Raw genomic sequence first — 12176 nt, 5'->3', positions numbered from 1 at the left:
GGAAAAGCAGGGCTCTGTGCACTGAGGAAAAGCAGGGCTCTGTGCAGTGAGGACAAGCAGGGCTCTGTACACTGGGGACAAGCAGGGCTCTGTACACTGAGGACAAGCAGAGCTCTCTGTACACTGAGGACAAGCAGGGCTCTTTACACAGAGGACAAGCAGGCTCTGTACACTGAAGACAAGCAGGGTTCTGTGTACTGAGGACAAACAGGACTCTGTACACTGAGGACAAGCAGGGCTCTGTACATTGATGACAAGCAGGGTTCTGTGCACTGAGGACAAGCAGGGCTCTGTACACTGAGGACAAGCAGGGCTCTGTGCAGTGAGGACAAGCAGGGCTCTGTACACTGAGGACAAGCAGGGCTCTGTACACTGAGGACAAGCAGGGTTCTGTGTACTGAGGACAAACAGGACTCTGTTCACTGAGGACAAGCAGGGCTCTGTACACTGATGACAAGCAGGGTTCTGTGTACTGAGGACAAACAGGACTCTGTACACTGAGGACAAGCAGGGCTCTGTGCACTGAGGACAAGCAGGGCTCTGTACACTGAGGACAAGCAGGGCTTTGTACACTGAGGACATTCAGGGCTCTGTGCACTGAGGACAAGCAGGGCTCTGTACACTGAGGACAAGCAGGGCTCTGTACACTGAGGACAAGCAGGGTTCTGTGTACTGAGGACAAACAGGACTCTGTTCACTGAGGACAAGCAGGGCTCTGTACACTGATGACAAGCAGGGTTCTGTGTACTGAGGACAAACAGGACTCTGTACACTGAGGACAAGCAGGGCTCTGTGCACTGAGGACAAGCAGGGCTCTGTACACTGAGGACAAGCAGGGCTTTGTACACTGAGGACATTCAGGGCTCTGTGCACTGAGGACAAGCAGGGCTCTGTACACTGAGGACAAGCAGGGCTCTGTACACTGAGGACAAGCAGGGTTCTGTGTACTGAGGACAAACAGGACTCTGTTCACTGAGGACAAGCAGGGCTCTGTACACTGATGACAAGCAGGGTTCTGTGTACTGAGGACAAACAGGACTCTGTACACTGAGGACAAGCAGGGCTCTGTGCACTGAGGACAAGCAGGGCTCTGTACACTGAGGACAAGCAGGGCTTTGTACACTGAGGACAAGCAGGGCTCTGTGCACTGAGGACAAGCAGGGCTCTGTACACTGAGGAAAAGCAGGGCTCTGTGCAGTGAGGACAAGCAGGGCTATGTACACTGAGGACAAGCAGGGCTCTCTGTACACTGAGGACAAGCAGGGATCTGTACACAGAGGACAAGCAGGCTCTGCACACTGAGGAAAAGCAGGGCTCTGTGCACTGAGGACAAGCAGGGCTCTCTGTACACTGAGGACAAGCAGGGCTCTCTGTACACTGAGGACAAGCAGGGCTCTGTACACTGAGGACAAGCAGGGCTCTGCACACTGAGGACAAGCAGGGTTCTGTGTACTGAGGACAAGCAGGGCTCTGTACCCTGAGGACAAGCAGGCCTCCGTGACATGCTCTCAGCTCACACATCAGGATGATTTAAAAGCCAGGAGCCTGCACACAGCCCTGCTTGTCCCGCCCTCACTTCCTGTATTTGGTCTCCTCGCAGAGACACATAAGCATTATCTGCAGGGACAGCATTTTTTCACCCAAAAATATACACATTTTTAATCAAAATATAATAGTATTATCTACATTATATAAAAAGTGTTTGTTAACGACAGGTACACTTTAAGGTTGCATTTTCACTTGTTGTTTTTTTGGGAACACTGCCATGCAGTTTTGAGCCAGATGTGGTACCCTAAGGAAAATACTTGGTATTTTTCATTGCCTTTAAATAAAAGTATATGTACTTCCTAGTGCCCTGGTACTTAAAGGATAACTGTCACCAACCCTAACCCCCCCCCTCCCCCTCACTAACCAGGGGTACTGGCTGGCAGTGCGGGGGACGCTGAACAATATGATGCCTGTCATGGCCAGATCTGTCCCGCCGTTCGCCTGATATCTTCATTTTTCAAGATATGCAAATCCTCTTCTAACTGGCACAGGCGGGGTTACTGCCTTCATCTGGCACTGTGATGTCACCGCCTCTCGGCCTGCAGCACCGCTGGGCTTAAGCATTTTCATGCCCTCCCTCTTCTGCCCGCTCTGTACAGGACTCCACTGCGCTGAGGCCACTTCCGGGTGTACACAAGAAGCTGGCACATGCGCAGTGGAGTCAAATACAGAGCTGGGAGGAGAGGGAGATACGGAGGGAGGGCCTAAATATGCATAAGATGGGCAGTGCTGCAAGCGGCGGTGACATCACAGTGCCAGATGAAGGCAGTAACCCCGCCCGTGCCAGTTAGAAGATGATTTGCATATCATGAAAAGTTAAGATATCAGCTGAATGGCTGGACGGATCTGGGCATGGTAGACAGCATATTGATCAGCGTCCCCTGCACTACCAGCCAGCACCTCTGGTTAGTGCGGGGGGGGGGGGGGTTGTGGTTTGTCACAGTTTTCCTTTAACGCACCAGGACGTACATTTACGTCCTATACATGACGGCATGGTAGGTCCCAGCTGCTTTCAGCAGTCAGGAACCCACCGGTAATGGCGGACATCAGTAATCACGCTGATGTCCGCAATTAACCCCTCAGATGCAGTGATCAATTCGGCAATGCGGTCGTTAAAATTGATCATCGGATAGCCCGCAGTGCTTCCACGGGGATCCAACATGGCGGCTGGAGGTCCCCTTAACTGCTCCGGCCATCTTCCCTGGTTCTTCTTCTCTGGTCTGAGATTGAGCAGACCAGAGAAGAAGATTGCTGATAATACTGATCAGTGCTATGCAAGTTAAAAAAAAGATTAAAAAGCCCCTCCCCAAATAAATATTTAAATGCCCCTTTTCCCCAAAATGCAGAAAAAATTTATAAACATATTTGGTATCACCGCGTATGTAAATAAACTATAAAAAAAATAACGTTAATAATTCCGTACGGTGAAAGGCGTAAACGTTAAAAAAAAAAAAATCCAAATTTGCTGTATTTTTGACATCACATTCCCAAAAATTGGAACCAGTAAAAAAAAAATATACAGATCCCAGTGCAAAAAATTAGTCCTCATATTACCCCGTATATGGAAAAATTAGAAAGTTATAGGTGGTCAAATAGAGTGATTTTAAACATACTTATTTTGATTAAAAAGTTTGAGATTTTTTTTAAAGCGGTACAATTTTAGAAATATATGTAATCAGGGGTATCATTTTAATTGTATTGACCCAAAGAATAAGGAAATTTTTTACCGTAAAGTGTACAGCGTGAAAACAAAACCTTCCAAAATTGTTCTTTTCAATTTTCCCACACAAATAATATTTTATTAGTTGCGCCATACATTTTATGATAAAATGTTTAATGTCATTACAAAGGACAATTGGTCACGCAAAAAACAAGCCCTCATATAGGTCTGTGGATGAGTTATGATTTTTAGAATATGAGGAGGAAAAAAGCCGAAAATGCAAAAATAAAATTGGCTGTGTCCTTAAAGCGTACCTGTTATGGCGCAAAAAAGATGGTGTTACTCAGTACCTAATCCTGATCGTGTACATATAATTTTTATGTGTCTAGGACCTATATATCCCTAACAAATAGCATTTATATGGTGCTCATTTGCTTTGTGTTCTTGCCTTGTGAAGGGTGTGTGTCCGCCTCTCTCCCTCACTGTGGATGACTCATCTGCTCTGAGTCTGGGAGCAGCCTGGCAGTCTGCAAATCACTGCACAGTAGTTTTTATATATACATTTTCTATCTGTTCCTAGTAAAGCTGGATGCTAATCAACATAGCTGTCACTATGTGTGTCATTCGGCTTTCACAGCCTCCTGAATGTCTGATCAGCTTCTTCGTCATTCAGGAGTCAGAAAGCTTTGGCTGTTCAAGCATGCTGGGAGTTGTAGTTTTGCATTGCAACAGCTGGAGCTGCAGTTTTTGTAAAGCACTTTGTTAGAGCAGTGTTGCCTTAAGCTGTTGCAAAACTACAACTCCCAGCATGCCAATACTTCCTTTGTCTGTAGTTTTGCAAGAACTGGATTCTACACACCTCTAAAACAGAGTTTTACAAAGATGGTGCCCCAGCTGTTGCAAAACTACAACTCCTATCATGGGAGTTGTAGTTTAGGAACAGCTCAAGGCTGTAGTGGTGCAGTGGTGATCTCCTATACTGGATACCAACACACTTTACAGCCGGTATCCAGTATGCTGCAAAATACAGAGTAGTCTGTCTGCATTAAGACAGATGACCCCTAGTGGCGGCTATTTTCATTTTAGATTTTTTAGTAAAGTCTTTTTTTTTTTTTTATAAATGTATAGTTAAAAAAGTCATCTTATCAGTAGTACTACAAAATATAAAAAGTTTTTCATAATGACAGTGCCTTTTTAAGACCAAAATGGACTGTGTCCTTAAGGGATTAAAGGGGTGCTCAGTTTTTTTTTAGTTTTTTTTTCTATCAACTAGCTCCAGAAAGTTAACAGATTTGTTAATTACTTCTGTTAAGTTTTTTTTAAACCCTTCCAGTACTTATCAGCTGCTGTATGTTCCAAAGGAAGTTGAGTTGTTCTTTTCAGTTTGACCACAGTGCTCTTTGCTGACACCTCTGTCTGTGTCAGGAACTGTCCAGAATAGAAGCAAATCCCCATAGCAAACCCATCCTGCTCTGGACAGTTCCTGACACGGACAGAGGTGTCTGCAGAGAGCACTGTGGTCAGACTGGAAAGAACTATACAAATTTCTCTGGAGTATACAGCAGCTGATAAGTGCTGGAAGGATTAATATTTTTTAATGGAAGTAATTTACAAATCTGTTTAACTTTCTGCCACCAGTTGATCTAAAAAAAAAAAAAAAGTTTTCCACGGGAGTACCTGTAAACAAATAAAACTTTTAATATAGCGTTCCTTGTGTAATTAGCAGACACTTTCTTGTTTTCCACCGGAGATCCAATTTAAGGACACAGCCCATTCTGTGCTTGAGGACACAGTTCATTTTATTTTTGCTGTTTTGTTTTTCCTCCTTTGCTTTGAACATACCGTACTACTTTCTTTATTTTTCCATCCCCATGGCCATATGTTGGTCTGTTTTTTGCGTGACCAAATAAACTGTATCATGACATAATTTATTTGACCATAAAATAAACGGTGCAACCCAAAAAATATTTGTAAGGGGAAGTTTAAGAGAAAACTGCAATTTAGCTAATTTTGGGGGGTTTCATTTTTACACAGTGCACTTTACAGTAACTGACATGTTCTCGATTTGAGTAAAATTATGCTCATGTTTACATGCTTTCCCTTTATTGTCCTACTTTAAAAAAAAGTAAAATTTTATCAAATAAAATAAATGTATTTAAAATTGGCATATAATGTTCATACAAGAAACAGCTCTTGGCACAGCTGACACAATCCTGCACCTTCATGTTGGTAACACCCTTTCACTGCCAGCCACAAAACACTCTGCGTCTCTAAAATCCAAAACAACAAAATAGAAATATGAAGGACACTCACTACTTGCAGAAGCAGAAAACAGTTACTTTATTCCAGGTGCAATCTGAGGACCTAATAAAGTATGCAGGGCGTATGAAACGGCTGTAACCACTGTCTAAATAATGGCGTCCTGTACTCCCCTACTTTTGTTGTTTGTTCACATTGCACCTGGAATAAAGAAACTGTTCTCCTGGAAGTGATGAGTGCCATTAATATTTCTATTTTGTTGTCTAATGTTGGCATATTCTGACCCATATAACTTTTTTATTTTTCTGTATACACGGCTGTATGGGGGTGCCCTGACCTGTAGTTTTAATCTGTATCTACAATGGGGAGAACAAGTACTTGACACACTGCCAATTTTGAAGGTTTTCCTACTTACAAAGCATGTAGAGGGCTGTAATTTTTATCACATGTACTCTTTAACTGTAAGAGATGGAATCTTGACCAAAAACAAAACAAAAAAGACACATTGTATGATTTAAAAAAATAAATACATTTGCATTTTATTGCATGACATAAGTATTTGATCACCTACCAACCAGTAAGAATTGGAGATTTTCCTAGTCTTCTAGATGACGGAAAATATAGATTTTATTAAAGACAGGAGGCGAGTATTATGCATTTCTTTCTTTACTGATAATATGCAGCAGCGATACAGTTAATGAACAGAAAAAATGAAAAAGCTTTGTAGGTGAAACACAAGCATGCTGAATATGACGCTCAGCCAATCAGTAACATGCTAGGTTATATAAGTCCCTGCAGTCTTCAAATATCCCTCTTTCTTTGATAGCGAAGGAAAACCTCAACATAAACATCGTAATCCAATGAAGAATAAGGAACTTCAACGTGGAGGAGAAGAATCTCGGAATAGACGGGGTCTTCCAATAAGCAGAATATTCTGGAACAATTGAAACAGCTAGGAACAAAGATACGGTTCATAAATAGTTATAGGGATGGGTATTCAAGAGGGATAATACTTGCCTCCTGTCTTTAATAAAATCTATATTTTCCATCATCTAGACTAGGAAAATCTCGAATTTTATTGAAAGACTGGAGGGTATTGCATATTATGCAAGTTCAAAGCTTATACAAATAGGGAAATATTTCTATATATAAATGTGTCACAAAAATAAGAAAAACATTAGAAAACGTTCATAGAAACATGAGAGTCAGGTTTAAAATAAAACATTTTAAAAGTAGAATCAGAAGACCAATTTGCAGTCTTGAGAATGTCAGACAAAAAAACCTCCAGTTTGAAGTATTTTTGTAGAAATTGCTCCTCTAGTGGAGTGAGCATTAAAAATGGAAGTATCAATGCCAGCCATAGACATAGACTGTTGGATCAATCTAGCTAGTGTGGGGGATGAGACAGGAAGATAGGGTTCTCTCTTTTTTGATTTTTTTTTTAGGTAGTACTACTACTCCCTGCATGGAGCACACTATTCAATGATGGGAGTAGTAGTACCTGTACTAATAGACATATCGCCCAATGCGATCGACCATAATATACAGCGCTCACATCTCTGCTCCGTATTCCAGCCAGTGATGTGAATAGAACGTCACTCATTCATATTTCCCAGAGTGGGGATTGGCCGGATGGTTGCAGCCAATCACAGCTCTCAGATGGAAATATGAATGAGTGATGTTCTATTCATATCACTGGCCGGAGTATAGCGCAGAGATGCGAGTGCAGTATAGAGCCGCTCCACATCTCTGCAATAGATAGGACAATCGCAGCAGATGTCACTCCTGACACCCACTATGATCCTCCTGTATAATGTATAGATGGGGCAACTCTTCTATGGTCCCCTTCACTGAAGTATACATACACCTATTCATATTTCTAGCTGAGAGCTGTGATTGGCTGGAACCATCTGACAGTGCAGGGGACCATAGAAGAGCGGTAAGCCACATCTATACATTATACAGAAGGATCGCAATGGGTGTCAGAAGTACAGGTACTACTACTCCCATCATGGAACAGTGTGTGTTCCATGCTGGGAGTAGTAGTACCACATAAAAAAATAAAGAATAAAAAGTGAATAACACACACACACTACATTTTTATTATTGCCGGCTATATTTTTAGTGCCCTGCCCGCCCACATAAATTGATCCCTGTTTAAAAATGTATAAAAATTTTGTTATAAAAAAGACAAAGTTCTTTAAATACAAATTTTTTCATAACTACTGTATCTTTTTTATATATATATATATTTTTTTAATGGTACCGTATAAAATTTTATTAAAAAAGGTATCTTCATCACTTTTTTGATTGCTAAAGTCCAAAAGAGAATAAAAACCGCCTGAAAAACCGTCAAAGTTAAAACCCACATGGTGTTTTTCTTGGTGTTTTTTACTCCCATAGACTTCTATGGGAGAAAAACGCCATGATTTCAGGGAAAAAAACACCAGCGGCTCAACATGCTGCAATTTTTCAAAACCACCAAGGAGCTGAAAACCCCCCAAAAAGAGTGGAAAAACGTCAAAAGGATAAAAAAAAATGCCAAACTGAAAATCGCCAAGTGGAAAAAGAATTTTGCGATTTCTCATTGATTTACAGCTAACATCTGGCCGCAGCGTTTTTTGGCCGAAAAAACGCCATGCGGCAGAATTGGCGTTTTTCTAGATGTTTAAAAAAAAACAAAAACAAACAAACAAGCAAGTAGAAACTTAGCCTCAAGGCAATGAACCACACTCAATGTATCATTGTGAGGAAAAGCGGGATAAAAGACAGAATGAAGATTAGTTTTTGTTCTTCTAAAGATAGAAAATTATACTCCATTAGGTCAACATTGTCTTCGAGAGATATCTAATGCTCTAACATCCGATACTCTTTTGATGGAGATTAGACAAAGGAGTTCTGTAAGTTTGAAGGAAAGAAGTTTCAGGGATAAGGACTCATTATCCTCCCAAGATAGAAAGAGGTCTAAAAGAGTGTTCACATCCCAAGTGGAATTGTACCTTGGTTGAGGGGGTCTTTTAAAAAGAATACCCTTAAGAAGTTTGCAAATGAGTGGGTGGAGTCAATAGGAGAATGATGAAAAGATATGGCCAAACGATAGACATTGAGGGTATGGTAAGCTTTACTTGAATCGAAAGCTTCAGAAAGAAAATTCAGCATATGAACTATAGAGGAATGCACGGGTTCCAAGTTTCTTGGAGTGCACCAACAAACCCAAATTTCCCAGGCTGATCGATAAGACAATTTGGTGCCTGGGGCCCATGCTTCTGAGAGGGTGTTTTTAGTAGAAAGAGAAAGTCCAGAGATTGATTCTGAAGACCCAAAATTTTCCAGGCTAAAAGATAGAGTTGATTCAGATTAAGGGGTGAGGGTTCCCCAAAGGGTCCTGAAGGAGAAGGGGGTGAGATTAAATTATTCTCAGAAAGTCCGTTATCATGCCCAAAATTTGGGGGAACCACATCTGAGTTGGCCACCAAGGTGTTATCAGGACTAACATGGATTTATGTATCAGGATAGAAATCTGGGGATCAGAGAGAATGGGGAAAAGAGGACTCCCGGAGGCCATGGTTGAAGAAAATCGTCCACCCCTGAAGAATCTGGGTCTGGACGCAAACTGAAGAATTTTGGAAGTTGGGTATTCAGTCTGGAGGTAAAGAGATCCAGGAGAAGTGGACCCCAGAGTGAATTGACCTATTGAAAGATGAGGGGTCTAACCTCCAATCGCTTGAATCCGTCAGGTGTTGAGAATTCCAATTTGCTACTGAGTTGGAGGGTCCTGGTAAGTATTCTGCCTTTTGGATGACATTTTTGTCCAGACAGAAATGCCAAATGTCTTTGGCAATGTTGGCTAGAATGTTCGATGTTGTCCCGCCCAGACGGTTGATGTACGGAACAGCCGAAACATTGTCCTTACAGAGAAGTATGCAACAATGAGAGCAAGATCTTGCACAGCTTTTCAGAGCAAAAAATCCTGCGAGAAGCTCCGGACAATTTATGTGAAGATGGGATTCTGAAGTGGACCATTTCTGTCCTGTGGAAAGTTGTCCATAGTGAGCTCCCCATCTTATTAGCCTCGCGTCTGACTCTATACAAAGGTCTGGTTTGGTGTTGAAAATGTTTTTTCCATTCCAGGATTGAACATGTTGGAGCCACCAAAGAAGTTCTTCCTTGGCTTCCCAGGAAATTTTGATCTTGTCTGAATAATCCAATCCTTGACACAAGTCTTTTTTTTGCTGTTGTAGTGCTCTGTAGTGGAGTGGAGCAGGAAAAATGACTTGAATAGAAGCCAGATAACAGAGATAATGATAACAGAGATAATGGGGCAGATTTATCAAAACCTGCCGAAAGGAAAGTTACTGAGTTTCCCATAGCAACCAATCAGATCGCTTCTTTCATTTTGCAGAGGCCTTGTTAGAAATGTAAGAAGTGATCTGATTGGTTGCTATGGGCAACTAAGCAACATTTCCTCTGGACAGGTTTTGATAAATCTCCCCCAATGTCCATTGAGTGTGTTGCCGGATCAGAGGGAGGGATTGAACCATGATTAGGCTATCGTCTAGCTATATTATCAGATAAACTCCCGGGGAACATAGGACCGCCATAACCGGTTTTAGTAATTTGGTGGAACACCAAGGAGCGGATGAAAGACCAAATGGAAGGCAAGTAAATTGCCAAATTTGATGACGCCATTGAAATTGAAGATATAATTGGGATTCTGGATGGATAGGGACAGTTAAATATGCGTCTTTTAGGTCTATTTTCGTTAGCCAATCTCCTTGTAGGAGAATATCTCTCAGTAGATGAATGCCCTCCATTTTGAAGTGGCGATAAATGATATATTTGTTCAGATTTCTCAGGTTGATTACAAGTCTAAAACCTCCATCTTTTTTCTTTACCAGAAAGATATTGCTCAGGAAAACTGGTTGACATGTATTTATTGGAATTATGGCATTTTTTGATTTGAGATCTTTATTCTCTAGATCTACCAATTTTTGGTCTGTTAGAGAGAATTGGAAAGGATGAGGTAATTGAGGTTGAGGCAGAATGAATATGAATTCTATTTGATAACCCAATATCTTATTTAGAATTCACAAATCTGTGGTAAGAATATTCCATTTGTGAAAAAAAAAGTCTTAATCGGCCTCCTAATGGTAGAGAGGAAAAAGGTGTGAGAGGAAAACTCACCTGGAGTCTGGTTGGATCTGGTAAATCCTCTTCTTCCTCTAGGTCGCCAGGTTCTGTCCCTGTAAGGGAAGAAGGAGGCGGGATGGGAAGTAGGGATGGGATAGGATGGATTATAAGAGTAGGAGACTCTGAGGGGAGTTCTAGGTTGAGCGTGGCTGGGAGAGCGGCCACTGCCTCTTCCAGCCCTGCCGAAAACCTTGGAATGGAAAACTTTTCGTAGTGATGTTTGGGCCTTATCCAGTGAGGAGAAAAGACCTACATGTTTAGAGATCTCCTTAATAAAGGATTCTCCAAACAGAAGTCCATCTGTGGAAGTAGTAGTTTCAGAAGAGGCCAGATGAAAAAGTTGGGTATCTAATTTCATGAGGATAGTCCGTCTTCTTTCAATGAAAAATGCTGTGTTGGCATGGCCAAAAAGGCACATTGCCCTTTGAGCCCAGCCTTTTAGGACAGAGACATCCGCAGGAGTACCGGAAGAAGAAGATTCATTAGCCAGGTCTAAAATTTTTGTGAGGGGGCCAAGTATATCCAAAAATTTGTCTTGGCATATTTTAAAAGAGCAGTCAAGCCCCTTTTTTGTTTTTTTCCACTCTTAAAGGGGTACTCCCGTGGAAAAGTTTTTTTTTTTTTTTTTTTTTAAATCAACTGGTGCCAGAAAGTTAAACAGATTTGTAAATCACTTCTCTCACTTTTTAGGGGCTGTATACTAAAGAGAAATCCAAAAAAGAAATGCATTTCCTCTGATGTCATGACCACAGTGCTCTCTGCTGACCCCTGCTGTCCATTTTAGGAACTGTCCAGAGCAGCATATGTTTGCTATGGGGATTTTCTCCTGCTCTGGACAGTTCCTAAAATGGACAGCAGAGGTCAACAGTGAGCACTGTGGTCATGACATCAGAGGAAATGCATTTCTTTTTGGATTTCTCTTTAGTATACAGCCCCTAAAAAGTACTGGAAGGATTAAGATTTTTTAATAGAAGTGATTTACAAATCTGTTTAACTTTCTGGCACCAGTTCAAAGTACGCACTTTTTTTGTCGTCCGTAGTGATATGGTGTTTTTTAGAGGAATATTTGCAAGGCATTTGATGTTCTGAAGGGGTATTAGTAGTATCATCTGCGGACTAAAATTGGTCCGTGGGTACAGACTTTGGGGTGGCATGTACCAAAGCAAGGGCCACAGACTGTGCTATGGTATCCTGCATAGAGACAAAAGCTGATTGGACAGGAGACTGTATGGACCTATTTACTGACTCATTAACAATAGAGTGAATTTGGACCTCAGTAATGGGGTTATTATCTTTATTCCTAGATATATCAGAGGATGACATTTTAGTATTAAGGAAATTTGTATCAGGGAAGGAAAAAAATAAAATAAAAATCCTGTGGATAAAAAGCTGTAATATTAATATTATTTATTTAAGGACAACTGCAGCGGCATTACACTTATCCCCTATCCACAGGATAGGGGATAAGTGTTTGATCGCGGGGGGTCCGACCGCTGGGACCCCCCCGATCTCCCTAACG

The sequence above is a fragment of the Hyla sarda genome, chromosome 3 (assembly GCF_029499605.1).
Source record: "Hyla sarda isolate aHylSar1 chromosome 3, aHylSar1.hap1, whole genome shotgun sequence".
Taxonomy (NCBI): Eukaryota; Metazoa; Chordata; class Amphibia; order Anura; family Hylidae; genus Hyla; species Hyla sarda.
This window is presented reverse-complemented; position numbering follows the sequence as displayed.